Below are 24,017 nucleotides of genomic sequence, written 5' to 3'. Positions count from 1 at the left end.
AGTCACAAACCTGTATGATGTCTAATGTGGATGAATCAAGCCTATCAATATACCTCCTCCCACCTCCTTAGAGTGTAGGTTGGCAAATGATCACTAACAGAGTGTATTGGTAGCCTCTTATCTGTTATTATTGGTAAGGATGAAAGAATATAGACTAGTGTGGGTTTGCATTGTGTGTGTGTGTGTGTGTGTGTGTGTGTGTGTGTGTGTGTGTGTGTGTGTGTGTGTGTGTGTGTGTGTGTGTGTGTGTGTGTGTGTGTGTATGTGTGTTTTTCTACTGTTATGAGATATTAATTAGATAAATTCAGATAAGTAGCTCACAGGATGTGCATAGGGGTTGACAGTCAAATCTGTGCTGGCAGCTCCGATTTTTAAGAGTTCACAATTAGTATTTAAGGACAACCATTGGCATATTTTTTCATTCTTGAGTGAGGCCTATTAATGTGGTGCTTTGATTGCCCCATCTTGCCAATACTATGTTGCATTATCAGCTTTTAGAAGGTTACCTTTGTAGGCCATTTTGGTGCCTTGTAATGTTGTCCTTATAAAGGTGTGTGTGTGTGTGTGTGTGTGTGTGTGTGTGTGTGTGTGTGTGTGTGTGTGTGTGTGTGTGTGTGTGTGTGTGTGTGTGTGTCTGTGTGTGTGTCTATTTTACCATGACAGAAGATAGACTCGTTATGGGGATGATTCATCATTGCTGAGATGTGGCTTTCACTATGTTTCTGTAACTGCAAAAACATCAGGCTTGCAATAGTTTACCCAAACATATGTGGCTGGGTGCTCCTGTTATACTCACTTTGGTTGTTTGTATGTCTTAGATATAGAGGTGTGCTTTTGTTACAAAAATGATTATAAGATAATGAATAAAAGTATTTAAAAGTAGTGGAAGCAGACTAAAGTTCTTGCAATCACAATGGATTAATAAATGTTAGTGTTTTCAGCACTGGGTGATAAAACATTTGTAAAAGGGATTTGTTCGGTTGCCCATCTCATAAATGTGAGATGATGTGTTTCATAGAGTAACATCGCTGTCATCAGACTTCAATCAATGTCAATAACTAGGTAACTAACTAAATAAATAAACATTTGAGAGATACATAAGTTTGCAGTATTACTGGTGAAGAATAGTTTTTATTACATAGCACATGAGTACAGTGATGGTGTGTGAATAAAGAATAGCTTGTTGATTACAGTGCAAGTACTGATGAAAGACAATGATGAAGTGTTATGTGTCTGAATGTGGAATTAGACATGTGTGGTGTGTCACAGAAAGTGGACTAAGTCTTATGTGGTATGTCATGGAAATTATTAAATGGCTGTATTGGCTACTATTCAATAATGTATGGTGATACAAAGCTGCATGTGTCATGCAGCATTACAGGTTTGCACCCAGTAATGAGATACAGTCACTGCAATTTGTTGTTTCCGTGTAGACTTACCTAGGATAAAAACAGATGCATCTTTGTCCTGAAATGAGGCATATTAATCTGGGATTTTCTCACGGCACAGCAAGAGGTTCTCCGGTTTGATTCTCGGCTGGGGTGCCTTCTGTGCGGAGTCTGCATGTCCTCCTTGTGGTTGTGTGGGTTTCCTCCGGGTGCTCCAGTTTCCTCCCACAACCCAAAGACATGCTATAGGTGAATTGGACACTCTAAATTGGCCCTAAGTGTGAGTGTGTGCGTGTGCCTTCTGTGGAAGATTGGGTGCCAGGCTAGCAACTCAACACCGTAAAACTCCACTGCCAATCATGAGCAGACAGGTGCTCCGCTGTGGTGACCCCTAACTGAGAAAAGCAGGAAGAAGAATCTGGGGTTTTCTGTTCCGATGACTGTCCTATTTTTAATGATATTATGATGTTTTCTCAGCCATTTTAAACAATTTTAGAACTACACTATACCTTCATTGTACAATAGTATTACCCTTTCTGTTCCTTTTTGTGTTATGGCATGATAAAAGTTAGTTTAGCATGGGTGGATATTTCCTTGGCTTTAGACCCTTTTCTGTAATTGCTAAGATTGCAGTTCCAGATGAAGGCACCAAAGGCATATAGCTGGGTAAACTTACAAATGCCTTGGCTGTAAATGTGTGCCAGGTTTGAATGGGCTTTGTTCATTGAAGAAGAAAACAAAATAAATTATTGCTGCATTGCAATTGCGCAAAATAGTGTTCAAAAGATTCACTTCATATGACAAATAAAATTCTACTCAAACTGGGTTACTTCCAAATTGGATTGACAAAGGTTAACACAGACTGCATGTTGCTACAGAAAATGTCCCTAATATGAAACACCATGTAGTCTTTCCTTTTACTATATGCACGTGAGATATGCAATAAAATGAGGGACACGTGCAAAGATTGTAAGTAATATAATTTCATTAACTCATGAACAGACTATGTAATGAACACAAGTACTAAGATAGAATTCGTTATGCTTAGCTGACTGAAACATATGATACCATATTAACAGCTGTTGCAAAAGTGCTCTGGCAACACAAACCATATTTGAATGCTGAAAACTAGGCTGTCTCATGCTAATAGTGAAATGTATCTCAGATAAGATTAAAATGTCTGCCTCCTACAAATTTAAATCAATAATTCCTGTGTAACATTACTATTTTGTGCAAGGCAGCCAGTGTTATATGGAAAAGTAACTAATATGACACATGCAGTATGTTTCATTAAACAATAAGAATCTCACATTTAACTCTAGTTATGTCCTTCACAGCTGGTAGATAGAATGCTGATTTAGGAAGAGAAAAAAAACAGTGCAGCACAAAGACTCGTTTCCATTTGATTGCATGTAATGGTAACTATAGAGAAGATATAAGATAAAAAATAACATTGAGCTTCAGTCTCTAGGAGAAAAAGCTAAATGCTTGAGGTAAAGGATGAGACAGAGTGGGAGTGTAGTAGAAAGGTTGGGAGAACAAGAAGATAAAATGCGGCAAAAAACAAGGAATGCAGGAAAATAAAAATAAACACTGATATAAGGAAAGGGTGACACAAATACTCGAAACAATAGAGAGCGGAACAGTTTACATAGAGTGTGATGAAAACATTGTACTATCTTAGTATGAGGCAGAAACTTCATTAAATCTATAACAAATGTATGACAGATCCAGAGGCTGAATGTAGCCATGTCAGTAATCATGTTGTGCAGAAATAAATCCAGTCCTCTTATTGCTGGTTGCAGTGAGGAATAATACAGATTTTCTTTGGCCATTGCAGTCATAATGGGACGCATGACTTCATGTTTACATCCATCATACTGGGAAGTGTCCCACACTGGTTCTAATATAATCACTGCTCACTGGCATCAGTTATAAAAAGTGGACATCTTCTAAGAAGCAATCTGCAGTCTTTAGCAGTGCACCAGTTATAACAGTTGCATTTGACAATATTTCACTGTTATTTTACCCCCATGCACTTTATGATGATCCAAAGCATAACTGATACCACAAACCAGCACCCAACCCCTCAGCTCTTCAACTGAAGAGGGAAAAATAAAACATTTCACCGTATTAAGCTGATCTCTACATTCTAAAGATAAGCTTACTATTGTCAGATCCATGTCCCCCCACCTTGAAAAACAACATAAAAGGCACTTCACTGTATTAAGCTGATCTCTACATTTTCGAGATAGGCTTATTACAGTCAGATCCACATCAACCACCAACAAAAAAATGCCATTTCTTCTACTGGTACACCAACCAATAGATGGCCAGATGCATAACATGCCTCCCCCTGCCCAGTCATTCAGGTTCCGTTTCTGTGCCTTGCCCCAATCCTCCTACTGCTTCATACATATATGTATTAAAAAATGCTTTTAAACTGTAGCACACCACTTACTACATATGCAGCATATAGTTACTAAAGTTTATTCCCTACTACATATGCAGCATATAGTTACTAAAGTGTATTCCCTGCCTGTGAGGAGTGCTACAGTGCTCACGTATTAGATAGAAACAACTCTGATCCAAAACAATACCAAAACAGCAAAATCTTCAGAAGTCAAGAATCGAAAAACAGGAACCAAAGTCAAATCCAAAAGCAAACTCTTTATTCTCCAGCGCCTCGGTGTAACCACCTTAATTATTATATTATATTATATAGGTGAAACTAAAAGAGAGTTTCGTATTAGGTTAGGCGAGCACATTACAGACATAAGACATAAAAGGGAAAATAAATTTATTGCCACACATTTTAGTGTTTATCATAATAGTGATGCTTCATTTTTAACAGGAACAGTTTTAGAAAGTGTGATATGTCTTTGTAATGATGAAAATGCTTTGAAATATAACTTACAATATAAGGAAAGTATTTTTATTTTGAAATACAATACAATGACACCCTGTGGACTGAATAATGAAATAAACTGGAGGTGTCTGCTTTAAAACTTTTTTGAACATAATTGTTTAATTAATTGTTTAATTAATTGCAATGAGTATATATATATATATATATATATATATATATATATATATATATATATATATATATATATATATATATATATATCCATTCTTTCAGTGAGAATGTATACTCTTGAAAGGTGGTTACACTGAGGCGCTGGAGAATAAAGAGTTTGCTTTTGACGTTGGTTCCTGTTTTTCGGTTCCTGACTTCTGAAGATTTTGCTGTTTTGGTATTGTTTTGGATCAGAGTTGTTTCTATCTGAAGGTGTGTGGAGTGGAGTTTGTGTAATTATCCAGGGATGTCGACTGATCCTAATTTGGATATTCCCAGGGTTTTTCGGGAGAACACAGCTTTGCAACAAGGTACTGTAGGGGCTGAAAGCTCTATGATTTATTCTGCTCAACAGAGAACTATTGAGCAGTTTTTTTCAGGTTCTAGACCTGCTGTAAATGTTTCTGCACATGTTCCTGTGGATGCATGTCAACCAGAAGTGAGACTGTCAATTTTTTGATCAATTTTTGCAAGAAAGAAATGAGAGTGCTTGACCCTTTTGTTTCTGTGGGACATAAATTTCAAAGTGTGTCTCCAGAAATCGGAGAACTGTATCAAAAATATGACAGGTTGATTGAGAGAGACAAGGGTGCACTTTAACATTTTAGGTTTGCAAAAATATGTTAGCTTGAATATTACACCTAGAGGTCTTAGATTCGTAAAGAATCCTAGTACACCATTTGACTTGAATTGTGCTGCTGATAAGAAATTTAAGGAACGCTGGTTCATAGCAGCACACAAGTGTGTAATAGAGTGGCTTCACATTCTGTTGGAAAGGGACCAGCTCAAACATCAGTCTCTTAAACAGGAGCTGGTTTCCCTTTCACATAGTATTAGTTCATCTGTGAGACTAGAAAATATGAAGTCTTTCATGGAGAAGACTAATGAGAGACTGAATAATCTAGAGAATGAACTTGTAAAACAAAAGAAAACAATTAATATGTGATATCAATGAATATGAAGCGGGGACTGCATTTTCTTACCCTCCTAATTGGACAGAACATAAGCGGAAACAATGTAGGAGGGTAAGATTCACTGATGCACCGTTGTCTTCTTCTTTTGCTTCTTCAGGGGAAGAGTTTAGGTCGGACACCAGTATGGAATTTCTGGAATTACCTAGACCAGCACAACCACGTAGGATGCAACAGGAGTTTAACAATGGAGGCTTGCAGCACCAGGAACGAACATTTCAACAGGGACAGAAACGCCTGAAGTTATGAGCAAGAAGATGTCTCTGTTCAGAAATTCAATCAACCTGACAATTTTCGTCAAAATCGGAGGTATGGACAACGATATAACAACAAGAAATTTAAACAGTAATGACTTTAATGAGAAAAGTATTGTTCTTAATTTATCTGGTTGTGATTTGTCTGAACAGTTTGCTGTGTTATGTTTAGGTTTAAAGTTTATACCTACTGTTTTTCCTAAAGAATATTTGATACAGCAAGATAACTTTAAATTTCTTAGGAAGATGCATTTGAAAGTTCATTTTAGCAGGGACCAAGGATGTTCTAATTCTGCACATGGAGGCTTTTCTTCATGTGAATCTGAGGATAGTTTTTATTCATGTGATGAATGTATAAGTAATGATGATGTGCAATTTCCTATTGGCAATGCAATAGATATGTCTTATGTAGCTTCTTATAACAAATTTATTCCGCCTTTTATTAATCAGAGAGCTATTCATTATGGCTCTATGATTAAATTTGAATGTGAGAATATATGTAGAAATATGAAATTGAATAGATGTAATAGTTTATATAACTTAACTTATAAAGAATGGAGTGCTTTAAAAGAATTGTGACAGGAAGGATATTATTATCAAACCTTCCGATAAGGGAAACAAAATTGTTATGAGTGTTGTGCAATATTTTGAGATGTGTATGAATCATTTGCAGGATGAAACAACATATGAAAGAAGTAATATGATTCATTATCAAAAGGCTGTTACAAAATTTAAACACATGTTGGACAGGGGAGTCAGGCTGGGGTTTTTTACAGAGAAGGATGTGAGGAATAGGTTAGACAATGATAGAAAGGACCTAGCTGTATTCTTTTGTTTACCAAAAATACATAAGAACTTACATAACCCCCCAGGTCGACCCATTATTTCAGCCTGCAACTATTTCCTACATAACACTGGTTTGATTTTACATAGAATATTTTTACCATATGTAGTTAAATCTCCAGTTTACATCAACGATAGTATGGAATTTTTAAACAAAATATCCTCTATTTCTTGGAACAACAAAATGTATTGGTTGGTTATGGATGTTAAAAGTCTATATACCTCTATTAGACATGATGATGGCCTCAATGCAGTGAGATCTTCTTTAAAAGACAACCCTTCTGTTGATTTCATAGTAGATTTGTTGGATTTCTGTTTAAAGAATAATTTTATTTTTAATGATGTTTTGTATCGGCAGAAACAAGGTACAGCAATGGGGGCAGCTTTTGCCCCCATGTATGCCAATTTGTTTATGAATTTTTTTGAAAGGAAATTTTTATTTGAGTTAAATTTTATGAAATGTAATGTGTTTTATTTTCGTTACATAGATGACTTGATTTTTATTTGTGATGGTGGTTTTGATTCAGTTAATGAATTTTTGACAGATTTACATGGTAACCCATTTGGGTTAGAATTTGATGGAATACAGAAGGGAAACAAAGTAATATTCTTGGATCTTGTTTTGGAGGGTACAGAACATGGTAAAATTATATCAAATATACATAGGACGTTTATAGATGGTAATCAATACCTTCATGCATCTAGTTGCCATCCTGTACATACTTTGGAAGCTCTCCCTTATGGGGAATTGGCAAGGGTATCTAGATTATGTAACACAAGAAAATCTACAAAGGGAATGGGATATCACATATAATATGTTTTTGAAAAAAGGGTACAGTGTGAATATTTTAGAAAATGCCCTTATGAAGGTAAAAAAGGAGAATAATATGGTAAGGAATAAATGTAATAAGGGTGAATATCACCATTATAAGAAATATCATCTGGCAACCAGTGATAAAACTTGTAAGGATATTTATTTTGTCTCTACATATAATGTAAAAAGTGGAGACATAAAGGAAGTAGTGGAACATTTTTGGAAATTTTTAGTGAAAGACAAGGTGTTGATGCACATTTTGCCACAAAAACCTTTATTCTCCTTTAAAAGGGGAAGAAATTTGAAAGATGGTGGTACATGGTAAATTTGTAATGCCAAAATTTTGTTTACCAAGACCACTAAGTGAATATGGTACAAGATGTTGCAGTAGATGCAGTGTTTGTAGGAATATAGTTAGAACATTTAATTATATTAACAACATTATATTAACAACATTTGGTTCACAGTAAGAGATAGTTTTACCTGTAGAAGTAAGGGAGTTGTGTATGCTTTACACTGTCCCTGTGGATTATATTATATAGGTGAAACTAAAAGAGTTTCGTATTAGGTTAGGCGAGCACATTAGAGACATAAGACATAAAAGGGAAAATTTATTGCCACACATTTTAGTGTTTATCATAATAGTGATGCTTCATTTAACAGGAACAGTTTTAGAAAGTGTGAAATGTCTTTGTAATGATGAAAATGCTTTGAAATATAACTTACAATATAAGGAAAGTATTTTTATTTTGAAATACAATGACACCCTGCGGACTGAATAATGAAATAAACTGGAGGTGTCTGCTTTAAAACTTTTTTGAACATAATTGTTTAATTGTTTAATTGCTATGAGTATATATGTATATATGTATATATGTATATGGCGCTGGAGAATAAAAGAGTTTGCTTTTGGATTTGACTTTGGTTCCTGTTTTTCGATTCCTGACTTCTGAAGATTTTGCTGTTTTGGTATTGTTTTGGATCAGAGTTGCTTCTATCTGAAGGTGTGTGGAGTGGAGTTTGTGTAAGTAAGTGTTCACGTATTAGTTTAAAAAATTATCAGTTGCTACAGTTTATACCCTGCCAGAATGGAGCACTATGACACTCATGTCTTAGTAAAAAAAAAATAAAAGAGAAAAGAAAAAAAAATACATTTTACTGTAGCATACAGTTGCTGCAGTTTAGTCCACATACAGAGTGCTGCAGTGCTCAGGTATCACCTCAAATGCAATATCGGCTTGTAAAAGCTGGTATTGCACTAAAAACAGAGAGGTAGTGATGAAAGATGGCCGATCATGACCCTCGGTCATTTGCACCCAGGGCAATTACCCCCTCGTCTTTCTGCACTAGCTATATGTCTGATGATGCTGAGCAATATAGGATACATACTACACTGTCCTCCAAGCAGTAAAGTCCATTTCAGTAACTGTGAAAATGCAAAGGCTGATGACAGCAAGCTATACATGCATTTGATGCTGCAGGTTTAGGTTGTGAATGAACATAATGAGATACAAATCTCTATAGAACTATGCACAGCATCTCTCTACAGGGCCTGAGATGTGCTCATTTTATACTAACAATTTGGACTTCTTGTGATGTGTTCTGCAAAAACAGTTACATTGGTTTCACTGACTGTTGCTGGTGCTGGTAGAAATGTTCTGCTCAACAGAAATCTTTAAATCCTTCAATAATAAATGTACTAAAACATGTTCACTTATTGCTATTAGCCCCCACCATTAACACAAACCAAACAATACTTTAATGATGTTGTAACCACCTTTATTAATATACATGAAATCAAATAACAGAAAAAATACAACCCAATCTTGGCAGTGTGATAAAATCCTCCCCTACATCATATACTGCATACTTAGTTCAGATAGGTTCAACCTTACCAAATTGGGCAGCATGTTAGACTGTTCAGCATCAGAAACACTAGCAGCATCAGTATACATCTTAATAACCACAATTGACTCCACAAGAAGCATAACACCACACGTTTACCACAATTAGGTGTGACAACTGAACACAAAGGTGTAGAGGGGGACAGGTCCACTTACCCTGAACAACTGTACTGTCCCTTCTTCCATCCACCAAACCTCTTCCCAAATACCTCCTGCAAATAAAATGACAACTGAAAATTAAAAATAGCCAAGCCTACCTAACCCCTCAAATCCCACCAACACCTAAGGCATGGCCACTAAGTCACCACTTCACTAGACTGCTATAGTTCTCTAAGAATCTAGTGGACACAGGAATTTAATACTAAATATGTAGTTGAGGATTACCCACCCCCCACCCATATCCTTTGGGATACTTCTGCATGCAAAACTGAGAACTTGGGTAAATGTGTTAAGGAGATAATATAATACTAATCTTGATGAATTTCAAAAGCAATATCAACAGATTTCCCATGACCAAGTCCTAATAAACCAACAGAATGTACCTTCCATAGTTAAGTTTATGTTCACTTAAGACCAAAATACAGGCTATCATGGAAAGGAAAGTGGAAATAGTATTATATAGACTGAGATTACAAGGCAATGACTTCTTTCAAAAAATGTACACTCACTTAGCTAGGAAATGCAGGAGAAATTTAATGTGGCATAACCTGTTAAATCTTGGCTTGCATATAGCAGGGTACAAGGGTTTGACACTTACTGACACCCTAAAATGTTTTCGTGCCTACTATTGGACTATATGTGTGGTGGTTACAGAGATACCTCTCAAGACCTAATTGAGGTACCAATCTGTCTGCCATCTTTGCCGACCTTGAATGAGGAACAAGAGCGCATCTTTCAAGGCTCAATTACTGTGCCAGAAAGAGTTGCCATCATCAAGAAATTCAAAAGTAATAATTCACTGGGGGTGATTAGCTGCCTGCAGAACTGTATAAATATCTCCAAAACACTAGCTCTTAAACTTCTTTTAAACATCTGTACAGTAGCTTCTATTCAGCTCAATATACCCCCTCTAGGAAGCAGTCGGTCTTTGTACCATTGATGAAACCAAGCAGGGGCCCTACAATGACCTCTAATTATAGGCCCATTTGTTTGATTAATGTGGCAGTAAGATATTCATGGAGATGTGCCATGAGGCTCACACTTATAAAGCCAACCCTAATACACAAAGATCAAGCAGGTTTGTTAAGTGAAGAGCATCCTGGAATCCTACTGGGAGGGCTGCATTATAGCTACAAAAAGTCCACTTAAAATATTCTCAATATGATTATTGCTGGGAGATGCAGGCAAGGCCTTTGACAGTATTAGGTGGCAATATCTATTCAGAGCCTTAGCATGGTTTTGCTTTCTCCCTTCATTTTTCAGTCTCATAGCAGCCATAAACTAGGGATTGTCAGCTATACTACAGGTTGGGCTCATATCACATTCACTTGATATCTTTAAAGGGCTCCAATAAGGGTGTCCATCAGTCCCCTTGTTGTTCGATTGAAACCAATATAAGTTTTGTTTGAACCCCTCCATCCTTCAAGTATTTAGGTATAATCTCAGCCTATACCAAATGGGTAACAAGAGACCTAAATATTTATTTAATCCAGGAGCAATTAGACTTATATATTTGAGAAGAATGGGAAACTTGGATCATCATTTTTGAAATCAAGCTTCTACTTAAGACAATTTTATTCCCAAAAAGTATGTATACTTTTCAAGATCTCCCAAAAAATACAGAAATGAGATAATACAGTTAGGAAGTTCCTACGGCATCCTGCTCCATTGAAAAGATCCCTAGGGGCACATTATGCACCTCAGACAAAAGTGGTCTACATTTATGCAGCCTGTTAATCACATACCAAGCAGCTATTTTATGTTTTATTGCAGACTCATACTCACCAGACCCACCTTCAACATGGATCACATGTATGGTAAATTCCCCTAAGCTTTCAATACTCCCCTTACATATCTTGGAAGAGACTGAGGAATAGTTTACCAAATACTACTCACTTGTCACTATAGCAGCAGCTTACTATAGCAAGCTGCATTTAGTAGATGATTTGCAGTACATCAATATTTTAAATCAAGGAATGCTTACTGTCTTAGATAAAATTGATTGTACCCTTACTATCATGCATTTGCTACTTCCATTTGGAGCCTGTCTTGAATTTCACATAATGTAGCAGGGCTTCCCATAGTATTCCTACTGGTTCAGAGGTTTTGTATTTTCGGCACAATTGTATACTGCATGGGGTCCTAAGACATTCACGGATCTAATCAAAGAATATATTCCACAGTGACATATCTTACATTGGCACTTGCTCATATCTCTACTTAATAGTGTGAGTACCTCTCTACAGATGTCACAGTTTCTTTCCTCCCCTTTGGTGCAGGTGTCTATTGCCACCACTTTGCCATTACAGTCTAAGGGTATGTTAATATGAAATTATTATAAAGTAAAGGGAGAAACTGGGGGGGGGGGCAGTATTTCAAAGGCAAGCATGTTAGAGGACAGAGAAGACCTAATCTTCCATATGATATAGTTTCCCAAAAAGTCCACCACATCTGTTAGGTGGAACACCTTTGAATGGAAGAGCCTCCATTGTCTCTTTCTAACCCCAGATAAGCTGCCTCCCAGATCTTAAGTAATGTTCCAATTTGTTGCAGCTACAGATTTACCAATAATAATGCTTCATGGCAATATGTATTCTGGCAATGCCCTGTGCTGAAAAGCTTCAGGCATTAACTCTGGGCACGTAAAGGTGGGAAATAGTAAGTAGCATGCATTACAGAAAAAGATAATAGGTGGTTCGATTATAATGGAGGCCCCATCCTATTCTGTATCTAGCAGTTTTGGCAGCTAAATAGCCTGTTACCAAATGATAGAATACAACTGTTTCTCCTTGTCTTGCAGATTTTTGGCACTTGTTAAAAGAAATCTATATGGCAGAAGAGCAAATAGCTAAAGGAAAAGGCAAGGAATCTATATTCATTAGTAAATGGGAACCACCACAGCCTTACTCACTTATGACCCAACACATTAAGTTTGTCAGTCTTCTTTAAAGACATGAATATGCAATTAAGGTGCTAGGGTTACTTTGTATGGGCCAATATTTTATTAGATCTAAGGGGATCCTATTTAATACAGGAGGATCCTTACATCAGACATTCTCATTTATAGGTGTGAGATAGCTTGTGGTGACTTTGTAGAAAATTAGGATTTAGGTAATAGAATCTTTTTTGTTGTACTATCCTGAGCATTATATTCATTATTATATTGGACCATTTTAATATGGTAAATTAATATAATCACTATTTTGCTACATATTCTCAACGAGCTTTACCTGGAAAGCATTGCTAACTGGTGTAGATTTACTTTATTATGCATCTGTCAATAACAACTATAATCATGGGTGAAAACTGTAATATATATTTGCTCATTTGTTTGCAATGAAAACTTCAATAAACACATTTGCACAAAATAAAAATATCCAAGCCTACATCACTAAAATGTACTTTATCACTACAGAACCACACAGAGTCCATATATGCAACATCCAAATGCTCAATGACACCAAACACAAATGGTACACTTGCTCTCACTTAGATATCACCTATGATTAAGCAATCTCCTAGTAACCTACATTCCCTTAATCTTTGCTGCCACCTGCCACATTAACCTTGGAATTATCACCAAACAAATGATCTTTTGCCCCGGAAACCTCTGATAAACAGCTAACAAGTCCTTTATTAACAATGTAAGTAACTTTTTTAGTAACCAGTATCATTACCCACTAGATGTACGGCTATAACAACGTGCTTGCCATGTTGCTTGCTTACTTCCTGCAGTTCTCATACCAACTGTCACAATTTCATACCTTGTTGACTACACTGTTTAATTTGCACTGTGCTAGAACAAAACCCAAGTTTACACATTCAGGGCTCATCTCCACTCTTTTAGATGCCCAATTTACTAAACAGTGCCCTCCTTTCCTGAAAGAAAAAAAAACACAATTAACTAAAAAAGCACCAACACTATTCCCACCTATCCTACTGAATATAATCCAAAAATGCACTAGAATACTACAAACCTGCCCTTTTAATGACCTCCACAGACCTCCTGTCATCTGCCAAATCAGACACTCTCCCTATCCGAAATGAATAAGTAGCGTAATTTTCCCCTTTTACCCCTTGCACTTCTAATGCCCTTCTGATCCAACCCACAAATGCTCTAGCCTTGATCTGCTTTTCCTGTCCATCACAAAAATCTAAACCTTCTAACTACAAACTTCCAATACCCATGCAATAGGACATAAGAACTGATCACCACTCCTAGGAAAACCACCTGTTTGCCATCACATGTTCGATCTGCTTTGATCTTCTTAACCAAATCAACAACCTCAATGAGTTAATTCTAACATTTTCCGACTGGAAACTCACTAAAATCTCACTTACTGAAAACACCTCAGCACACATGAAAATCGATAATGTGGTCCACAAAACATAATCAAAATAAAATAAGTCGCCTTGTGTAAATCTTCTGTCAATAATGGTAAAATGTTCTTACCCAAAGGTATACTAGCATCCCCAGTGTAGGCTGCTCAAGTTCACCGCTCATGATTCCCCAATGATTCTCCTGCCTCACTCCCAATAACAAGTTCACTGCTCATGCTTACCCAATGATTCTCCTGCCTTACTCCCAATAACAAGTTCACCGCTCATGCTTACCCAATGATTCTCCTGCCTCACTCCCAATTACAAGTTCACCGCTCATGCTTACCCAATGATTCTCCTGCCTCACTCCCAATAACAAGTTCACCGCTCATGATTCCCCAATGATTCTCCTGCCTCACTCCCAATAACAAGTTCACTGCTCATGCTTACCCAATGATTCTCCTGCCTTACTCCCAATAACAAGTTCACCGCTCATGCTTACACAATGATTCTCCTGCCTCACTCCCAATAACAAGTTCACCGCTCATGCTTACACAATGATTCTCCTGCCTCACTCCCATTAACAAGTTCACCGCTCATGCTTACTGAATGATTCTCCTGCCTCACTCCCAATAACAAGTTCACTGCTCATGCTTACCCAATGATTCTCCTGCCTTACTCCCAATAACAAGTTCACCGCTCATGCTTACCCAATGATTCTCCTGCCTCACTCCCAATAACAAGTTCACCGCTCATGCTTACACAATGATTCTCCTGCCTCACTCCCAATAACAAGTTCACCGCTCATGCTTACTGAATGATTCTCCTGCCTCACTCCCATTAACAAGTTCACCGCTCATGCTTACCCAATGATTCTCCTGCCTCACTCCCAATAACAAGTTCACTGCTCATGCTTACCCAATGATTCTCCTGCCTCACTCCCAATAACAAGTTCACCGCTCATGCTTACACAATGATTCTCCTGCCTCACTCCCAATAACAAGTTCACCGCTCATGCTTACTGAATGATTCTCCTGCCTCACTCCCATTAACAAGTTCACCACTCATGCTTACCCAATGATTCTCCTGCCTCACTCCCAATAACAAGTTCACTCATGCTTACCCAATCATTCTCCTGCCTCACTCCCAATAACAAGTTCACCGCTCATGCTTACCCAATGATTCTCCTGCCTCACTCCCAATAACAAGTTCACCGCTCATGCTTACCCAATGATTCTCCTGCCTCACTCCCAATAACAAGTTCACCGCTCATGCTTACCCAATGATTCTCCTGCCTCACTCCCAATAACAAGTTCAATTCTCCTGCCTCACTCCCAATAACAAGTTCACCGCTCATGCTTACCCAATGATTCTCCTGCCTCACTCCCAATAACAAGTTCATCCTCATGCTTACCCAATGAATCTCCTGCCTCACTCCCAATAACTGGTTCACCGCTCATGCTTACCCAATGATTCTCCTGCCTCATTCCCAATAACAAGTTCACCACTCATGCTTACCCACTGATTCTCCTGCCTCACTCCCAATAACAAGTTCACCCTCATGCTTACCTAATGATTCTCCTGCCTCACTCCCAATAACAAGTTCACTGCTCATTTTTACCCAAAGATTCTCCTGCCTCACTCCCAATAACAAGTCTTTGAATCTACCTAGCCATTAAAAAGAAGAAGAATAAAGCCAAGTCTTGCTGTGGTTTCTTTTAAAACATAATGGCCAGGAAACAGATAAAACCCAGGAAACCATTACCTCCAGTCTTTCGCCAGGTCCTACCTACAGCCATCTTCCCCATTGCTGCCAAAGCTGCCATGAATGCCTTCATCCCAAGGGCATCCTTCTCTGTTACTCTCTCACTGCATCTATGAGATGAAAAACTTCAGCAAGATCTCCATGACAAAACTTCTCTTTGACCACTTGCTGGATGTGTGCCATAATGAAAACCGACTTACTCCCTGCTCCAAACACTCAAAAAATTCAAATCATCTCCAAGTTTCCTACCACTACCTGGCTACCTTTATCTAAAACTATCACCCTGGGCAATATTGTAAATTCACTGCAACCCATCAAGTGACTATCTGCCCCATCAAACTCTTGCTCTACTTGCAAAATATCTAGCTTCTCACCTGGCTGAATTGTCTAACAATCACACTCAAGAAAACTCTGCAATGTATTCCTGTTCGTCTGCACTCATGTCATGCCCCAAGGTAAGCAAATCAGATTAAAAAATCATAGCACTAGCCTCCCCTTGACCTGAAAGTATATCATTATTACCTGCCATTTGCTGTTGTTCCAGCCAAGGTGTATCAACCACTCACCCTTGCAACATCCCGGTCCTTTTGGCTCTCCCTCCTGAGAATTCTGGCACTAGCTGCTCAACCTAACTCCATGATTTAAGTCTACCTCTTGATTATTCAGCCCTGACAGCCTCCTGTGCTGCCTTATCCTACACTCACACTCTCTGTAACAATTTATTAACCTGTGATACCAGCTCCTAAACTTGCACCATCCTAAAATGCAATAAAGAATGTCAGTAAAATCATCACCCTTCATCACAACCAAACCCCACCCCCTCCTCACAACTTAATACACATGCATTACTTTTCCTTTCAAAGGATGGAACCAACCTGAAGCCTATGAGCCCCAGCCAAATCTTTGCCCATGATGACTGTATTACTATTTTAAGTCTATATCCCTTAACACTTCCACCTGTTAAAAATAAAAAAAAACAAAACGTAGCCATCACAATAACAGCTACTCCTTAATCTCTCGTGACATAGTGCGGATCCATCCGACCCAATTAACTAAAGATTCAACTACTCTCCTTGGATATTAAACAATCACCCCACCCCCCCAAAACCACACCAACATAGTGCCCTTATACCTTAAAATAGCAGCAGGAAGAACCTAAATAAGAAAAACTCATGACCATCAAATTCTTACTTATTACTGGCACCTCAGATTGTATCCCATAACTGCCAATCCTAATGCTGTACAACAAATATGACCCCTTATACAGCATCTCTGAAAATGAGCAGCTGACCTGTTTTCCCCTCTCTCTCTCTTTCTCTTTTTAAACAGGGAGGTCGTATTCCCAAAACAAATATTGCCTGTTCTTCCATTAATTCAGAAAGACAAAAATGTATATTTTAAATTGGACATCTCCAAGAGTTACAAACTATTATCAACCCGCAACTCTTACCAAAACCATTATGTTCTGTCCTCTTACCACTAGCATCAGATACATGGGTACAGTATCCATCAGTTACCTTCATTTCTTCTTGTTTTCTTTTTGTTTATAAAAAAAACTGCTCAGCCATAGTTCTAAACTGAGCTGTAGCCGAAAGTTTGGTGGGGCAGACAGTCAGTTGATGGAGCAGTGAATTTTCATTATTGCCCGGGGTGACATTTTTAGATACAGGTAGCCAGGTAGTGGAGATAATGAATGAAAGCCCATCAAACTGCAGACACCTTTACAATCCTTCATAGTCTCCCTAGGCAAGCACATTGCCTTGGAAACCACACACTATGACTCAGTGATGTCAAGGACATCATGCTTCCATGGTGGCACCATAAACAGGCAGCAGCACACCATGTGGCTTCTCCCATTGACAATGAGTAAGCTAAGCCGCCAGCAGGATTCCACTAATGAAAGCCCCACCTGCAATGTGTTTAACCCCTTAACCCTCCCACTAACTTTCCTTCTTACCAAAGTAATGTCTGACATGTGATAAAGTGAAATAGGCTACCACTTAAGAATAGATGCTACCAGTGGTACATAATGTAAAAGTAGGCACATGGACCATCTAACTGCATGATAAAAGCTAGCAGCATCCTTAATGCCAGTGGCTACCCAATATGACCCTTATCAGCTACCATACAATAAAAATGAGTTCAACCGCTTTATAGCTTTCACTACAACTCCCCACGCCAATAGAAAGAGAGAAAAAAATACAGCACACACATTCATTAACCACCTTTGAAATGCATCCCATCTACAAAGCAGTTAGGTTCCCTTCACAAGCTTGAAGTTTCAAAAAGTCTAACTGTAAATGGTCAAGACCTTAAGATGCAGTGTGGAAGGGAAATTTACCATTTTTCTCAACTACAGTGCAATCTCAGAGATAGTATATTTATTTAGCACATGATGTGCAGGTGCAGAGGGGCTTGCCCCCCTGCAAAAATGTAAAAATGTTTTTTTTTTGTTTCCATTTTTTTATTACAATTTTGAAGTTTCAAAACTTTGATCTTATGGTCTCAACCATTTGCAGTTTGAAGTTTTGGAACTTCGAGCTTGCGAAGAAGACCCAAGCATTCTACTCTTTTTACATTAAAATGGTACTCACCTACCTCCTGCTGTCTTTGTTCCTTGACCACTTGATAAATTTGCTTACCTGACTTTACCAAAAATACTTGGAACTCACCAATATTGCCCCAGCTGATTGCCTTGGACATCACACTACTGATTGTACAATTCAGCTGTGTAGTGTCAAAGAGAATGATTATCTCCATACATAACCTAATCTTATATACCAGCCTCAATCTTCCAACCCTCCTTTCTGCCTACCTCAAGAGTACAGCCACTGCTCCACCTTCCTTAAACTAACACCCCCTAGTCACAGTAACTCCTTCCCTTGAAGCAAAAGGCTGGCATCAAATTTCTCTGCAAGGCAACCATTCTCTAAACAAATCTCAGCTAAGTATGAAAAGAATTGCCTGCTATATATATTAATTCCATGGTCATACAACCATGTTGAAAAGAAAAAAATAAAAACACCTCAGAAAGTGAATCAGTGCTGGCACATAAACTTCTACAAATCTGCTAGTATGACACAATGGTGGCCATTACCAATGCACATACACTCTTCTAGTGGTATTTCCTACCATCTCCTATGATCAAACGAGTTTTAAGTCAAATGTATTTTCCATCAATTTTATTTGAACATTTGTGTTTCAGTGCATTCAATCAAATGACATGGAATCATATATACATATACACATATATGTTTATATAAGTTTACATTAACAATCCTGAGTGCAAGTTAGAAAAAAATAGGAATGTTAATTAACAGTTGGACGATTCAGTTTTGTCTAACCTGCATAAGTGCAACTGTTCTGTTCCGCGAATGTCACAGTGCATTTGCACACCTGTATTCGGTTTCATGAGCACAGATCGCGGTTACGTGGAGATCGGGAAATTACCCTTTTTCCCATTGTAGTGCGAGCTTGGATTTGGAATACATTATTTGCAGGGGGTGGGCACACAGGGGGATTGCCCCCCCTGCAAAAGTGGTTATTTTTGTTTTGTGCATTAAGTATGTACTGCTTCAAAGTGTAAGATTAGGTGGTGGTGGTGTGTGAAATCCAGGAATACAGGCACTATGTCGAGTTTTCAAACCAGCATTATATTCAACATAGTGCCTGTGTTCCTGTTTTGATTTTCGGAGATATAATTTGTGATACGTACTGGATTTTGTTGCGGTTTTCATGATTTCAATAGTAAACCGTTTATATATATATATATATATATATATATATATATATATATATATATATATATATATATATATATATATATATATATGTTAAGTGCTCAACTATAAAAAATTGAAACATTAAGCAATAGACAAAAACAATTTGAATCAAAAAGATCTGAATGCAAATCATTTAGAATCATAAAGATGCAATTAAAAACAAAAAATATTTTTGTGGTGAGAGCAAACTCCTCTGCATGGCCTGCTACTTAAATACCAACTCTGAGATCACACTACAGTGGGGAAAGGGCAAATAACCCATTCCCAACTGTACCTTGATGTAGTGCATCCACCCACCGGCGATGTTCAAAACAGTTCGGTTTCAAACACTTCAGCTGATAATATCCAAACATTTGCACATTTGACAGTCTCAGTGCTTGAAAGTAACCCATATCTCTCTCTCTCTCTCTCTCTCAATACACACATATATATGGGTCCACTAAAATCTCGAGATCCCACAATCTTGACTTTCAACATCTTGAAGCCATAATGTCGAGATTGTGGAATCTCGAAATTTAAAAAAAAAAAAAAGATGACAACACTTAAAAACATGTTAGAAGTGGACCCATACACACACACATATATAGATATATATATACATACCTATATATATATATATACATTTTATATATATATATATATATATATATATATATATATATATGCTATATATTATATATATAGATATATATATATATATATATATATATATATATAGATATATATATGCACACACAGATATAGATATAGATACAGATGTGTGTGTGTGTGTGTGTGTGTGTGTGTGTGTGTCTACTTCCTCACCACTGATATACTGGTATTATAAGGTGGAAGTGAGCATTGTGATGGCCTTTAAGGCTTTACCACATAATGAGAACAGTGTTATCAGCTGAGAAAGGAACAGAAGCTCTCTTTGGCAGTACCCAGAGATACTAACGTGCACAAATTACTTGTAAAATAATGTAGAGAAAACTGAGGGATTCAAGACTTTGACAGCATACAAGGAGCAGGGCAGGATGACGAAGAAGAGAGGAAAAGATCAAAGATATTCACAACAAGAAGAGAGGAAAAGATCAAAGATATTCACAACAAGAAGAGAGGAAAAGATCAAAGATATTCACAACAAGAAGAGAGGAAAAGATCAAAGATATTCACAACAAGAAGAGGAAAAGATCAAAGATATTCACAACAAAAAGAGAGGAAAAGATCAAAGATATTCACAAGAAGAGTGGAAAAGATCAAAGATATTCACAACAAGAAGAGAGGAAAAGATCAAAGATATTCACAACAAGAAGAGAGGAAAAGATCAAAGATATTCACAACAAGAAGAGAGGAAAAGTTCAAAGATATTCACAACAAGAAGAGAGGAAAAGTTCAAAGATATTCACAACAAGAAGAGAGGAAAAGTTCAAAGATATTCACAACAAAAAGAGAGGAAAAGATCAAAGATATTCACAAGAAGAGTGGAAAAGATCAAAGATATTCACAAGAAGAGTGGAAAAGATCCAAGATAGTCACAGGAAGAAGATTGGAAGAGATCAAAGATATTCACAACAAAAACAGTGGAAGAGATCAAAGATAGTCACAACAAGAGGAGTGGAAGAGATCAGTGATATTTACAGCATGAGCAGCTATTGTTTAGAAGAAGGACAGAGAATGTGAGGTCTTCTGCATAAAGGGAGAGCTTCTGCAGATAACAGGGGAGATGGGGAAGGTAAAAGACTGGCACATCTGTTGAGAACGGTCACACTAGAACTTGAGGAGGAGACAGCTGGAGCTTGACAGAGTGGGAAAGAAAAAGAGTGTTGGCAAAAAAGCAGAGGACAGTAGGACACAATCAGATGTTCTCAGGGGAACACTGGCAAGGGATGTAGCACATAATAAGAGAAGGAAGACATGAAAAGAAAGGTATGGTGGAGGTACAGCTGCAGACAGCAATGATAAATAATAAATAGGTAATAGATCCAGAGGTTGGTATGCTAGCGATACCACAACAAGGAAAGTAGAATGGAAGTAAGCAGGGTGGGTCACTGCCTTAAATAGAAAGGACAGATGGTCGAACAAACAGATGTGAAGATGACCTGTAATACGTGTAATGCAGAGATGGGAGAGGTATTCATATGCAGAACAGCAGGTCAGGTAATCAACAGAGAAGGTAATGAGGTATGGTATGATCGAACTAGATAGTTAAAATTTGGGTACTAGAAACAGAGTTGCAATGGGTAAGAAGTGGAAGAGGTATGAGAAAGCTTGGAGACAAATTAAGGAGTTTTGAAGACTAAAGCCACATCCAACAAGGGCATTTAAAAGCCTTGGTAAAGGTGATAGAAAAAATGCACTATGAAGACAGCAGTGCCACTGATTAGACTTTGAAAGGCATGGCAGATGGTGTTCTCAGTGGTTTCCTGCATATGTCATTTAGGTATGAGGGAGAGAAGATGCTTAAACAATCTTTAGTCAGTACTCATCTATTAAAGCAACTGGAATGCTAGGCTTGGGGGTGGGGGTATAGGGCTGAGTTTGAGATGAAATATGTACTACTTTAATTCTGTGATCCTGGGTTTTAACCAGACTCTTTGCTTCTTTAAGCTTGTACATGTTGTAGATTCTTTGATTCCCTAAGCTTGGAATGATGTAGACTCTCTGCTTCCTTAAGACTGTGCATGATACAGTGGTTTGTTAAACTGTACTCCAGGGACCATACTACTGTACTGTCTCTCTCTTTCTCTTCTTTGGCTGATTAGTAAAAAAAAGATAGCATTAAAATAAATATATAAGTGAACAAACAAAAAATATTTAATTACATACTTGCATACATAAATGAATACATGCACACATATTTGCATAAATAAATAAATACAATGCACACTTGCTCTACCTCTTTTCTCATGGAGTTATTATTATTATTTTTTTTTTGTATTACTTTATACTCTGAGACTGTGGTGGTGGTGCTGCAGTAGCATTGTCGCTTCACAGTAAGATGTTGTCTTGTTTGATTCTCAGCTGCATCAGGGCTGACAACTCGGCATGTAAAAATCTACTTCCAATCATTAGTGGACCGGAGTTCCGCTGTGGCGACCCCTAACCGGGAAAAGCCGAAAGACCCAACAACAACAACAACTTTATACTCTTTGCATGCACTGTATCTCAATCATCACTCCTCCATGGCCAATCAACCCATTTCCTCCACATCCCCAGAACAAGTTGGTTTGAGGTTTTTGTCTTTTTTTATTACCATTCCTACCACATACACCTGGTGAGGTGTAGGGAAGGGGCATGCGGTGCAATAAAAGGAGAGCATCCTCTCACTTACCCAAATGGTATTCCCTCCAAGCATCCCATCCTCATTTCTGTGGGATGAGCAGTAAGCTTCCAAATCTTCAGCAGAAAATTATCCCCACCTAATGTGCCCCTGTCTGTGTGCAACTCCAGTGCCCCCATTAGGAGAGCAATTCCTCTTTCCTGCTTGTCTCTTCAAGTGCCAAGGCCACTACTCAAACTCTGGTCACCTGGGACACATTCATAAATCCACCCCCTGACATTTTGTAGGCAGACAGGTTTGCCTGTACAGTTAAAAAGGAATGAGGTCCAGCCTTCTTGGGTGTCTCCAATGATTATACCCCTTGAATGTAAGAAGAATGTTGAACTGAATTTTTGCCTTGATGTGTATGATGCTAACAGAGCGATACCATAACTGAAGTGAGTAGAGCAAAGGTGTTTAGCAACCTGAACTGAAGATCAAGGTACCACTAATTCATGATATACTCCAGCAGCATTATTTTACAGGGTTATACTAAACTTACAACTGAAGAGCCATTAAAATGCTTAGCCACTTCTCTCCAGGTGTTAATTATTTCGTCCAAACATAAGATAACCTACATTAATTATAGACACGAATTTGTGGTTACCCATCCAATAGTCAAAGTGGTCTTTGAAGATAGTCATTGAAGTACTTTGCTTGATTGCGGTGGGATTCTAGATCAAAGGGAGGTAATGTATTAGGTATGAAATCTATCAAGAGAACAGGTATTGCTAATCTTAAAATGGAACAATACATAGGGATTTGAATGACTGATTGTTAAACTCTTCTGTGGAGGTAGAAAAGCAAAGCCTTTCACTATGTTATACACTCAGCACAGGTCACCTGTCAAGATCTTGTGTGAAATGAAGGAGACAGAAGCGGATTTGATGTTATACACTCAGCACAGGTCACCTGTCAAGATCTTGTGTGAAATGAAGGAGACAGAAGTGGATTTGATGTTATACACTCAGCACAGGTCACCTGTCAAGATCTTGTGTGAAATGAAGGAGACAGAAGCGGATTTTAATGTGTCAGTGGAAATTAAGTGGCCCCTTAAAAAACAGATGTTTCTAGTTAGGAAACATTGAGTCCACTGATGTTCTACAAGGTGCGTAGACAGGTACATTTCAAAGGAGCCCTTTATTTGATAATGTGTCAAACGCAGGAGGAAAAGAGAAGGACAAGGATATCAAATGGACTTCCTACCTACAACTGACATTTGCTGGTCCAAACAGACATAATCATCTTCGTAGTTATCCAGGTCTTGAATGATACAGTCTGTTTTGAGGGGTGATGCCAAGAATGACATAAGAGGAGAGAGACAGGGATTTAATGAAAGAAGTTATGTTGCACTTCTTGTCAATTAAGATGAGCTTGTTGCTAAAACAGTGAGCAATGGACTGATCCAGTCTCTGCTGGAGAAATTATGTATAATGA

Source organism: Protopterus annectens, chromosome 9.part0 (assembly GCF_019279795.1).
Source record: "Protopterus annectens isolate FY-2018-M chromosome 9.part0, PAN1.0, whole genome shotgun sequence".
Taxonomy (NCBI): domain Eukaryota; kingdom Metazoa; phylum Chordata; order Ceratodontiformes; family Protopteridae; genus Protopterus; species Protopterus annectens.
The sequence above is the reverse complement of the archived record's forward strand: the minus strand, read 5'-3'. Positions refer to the sequence as shown.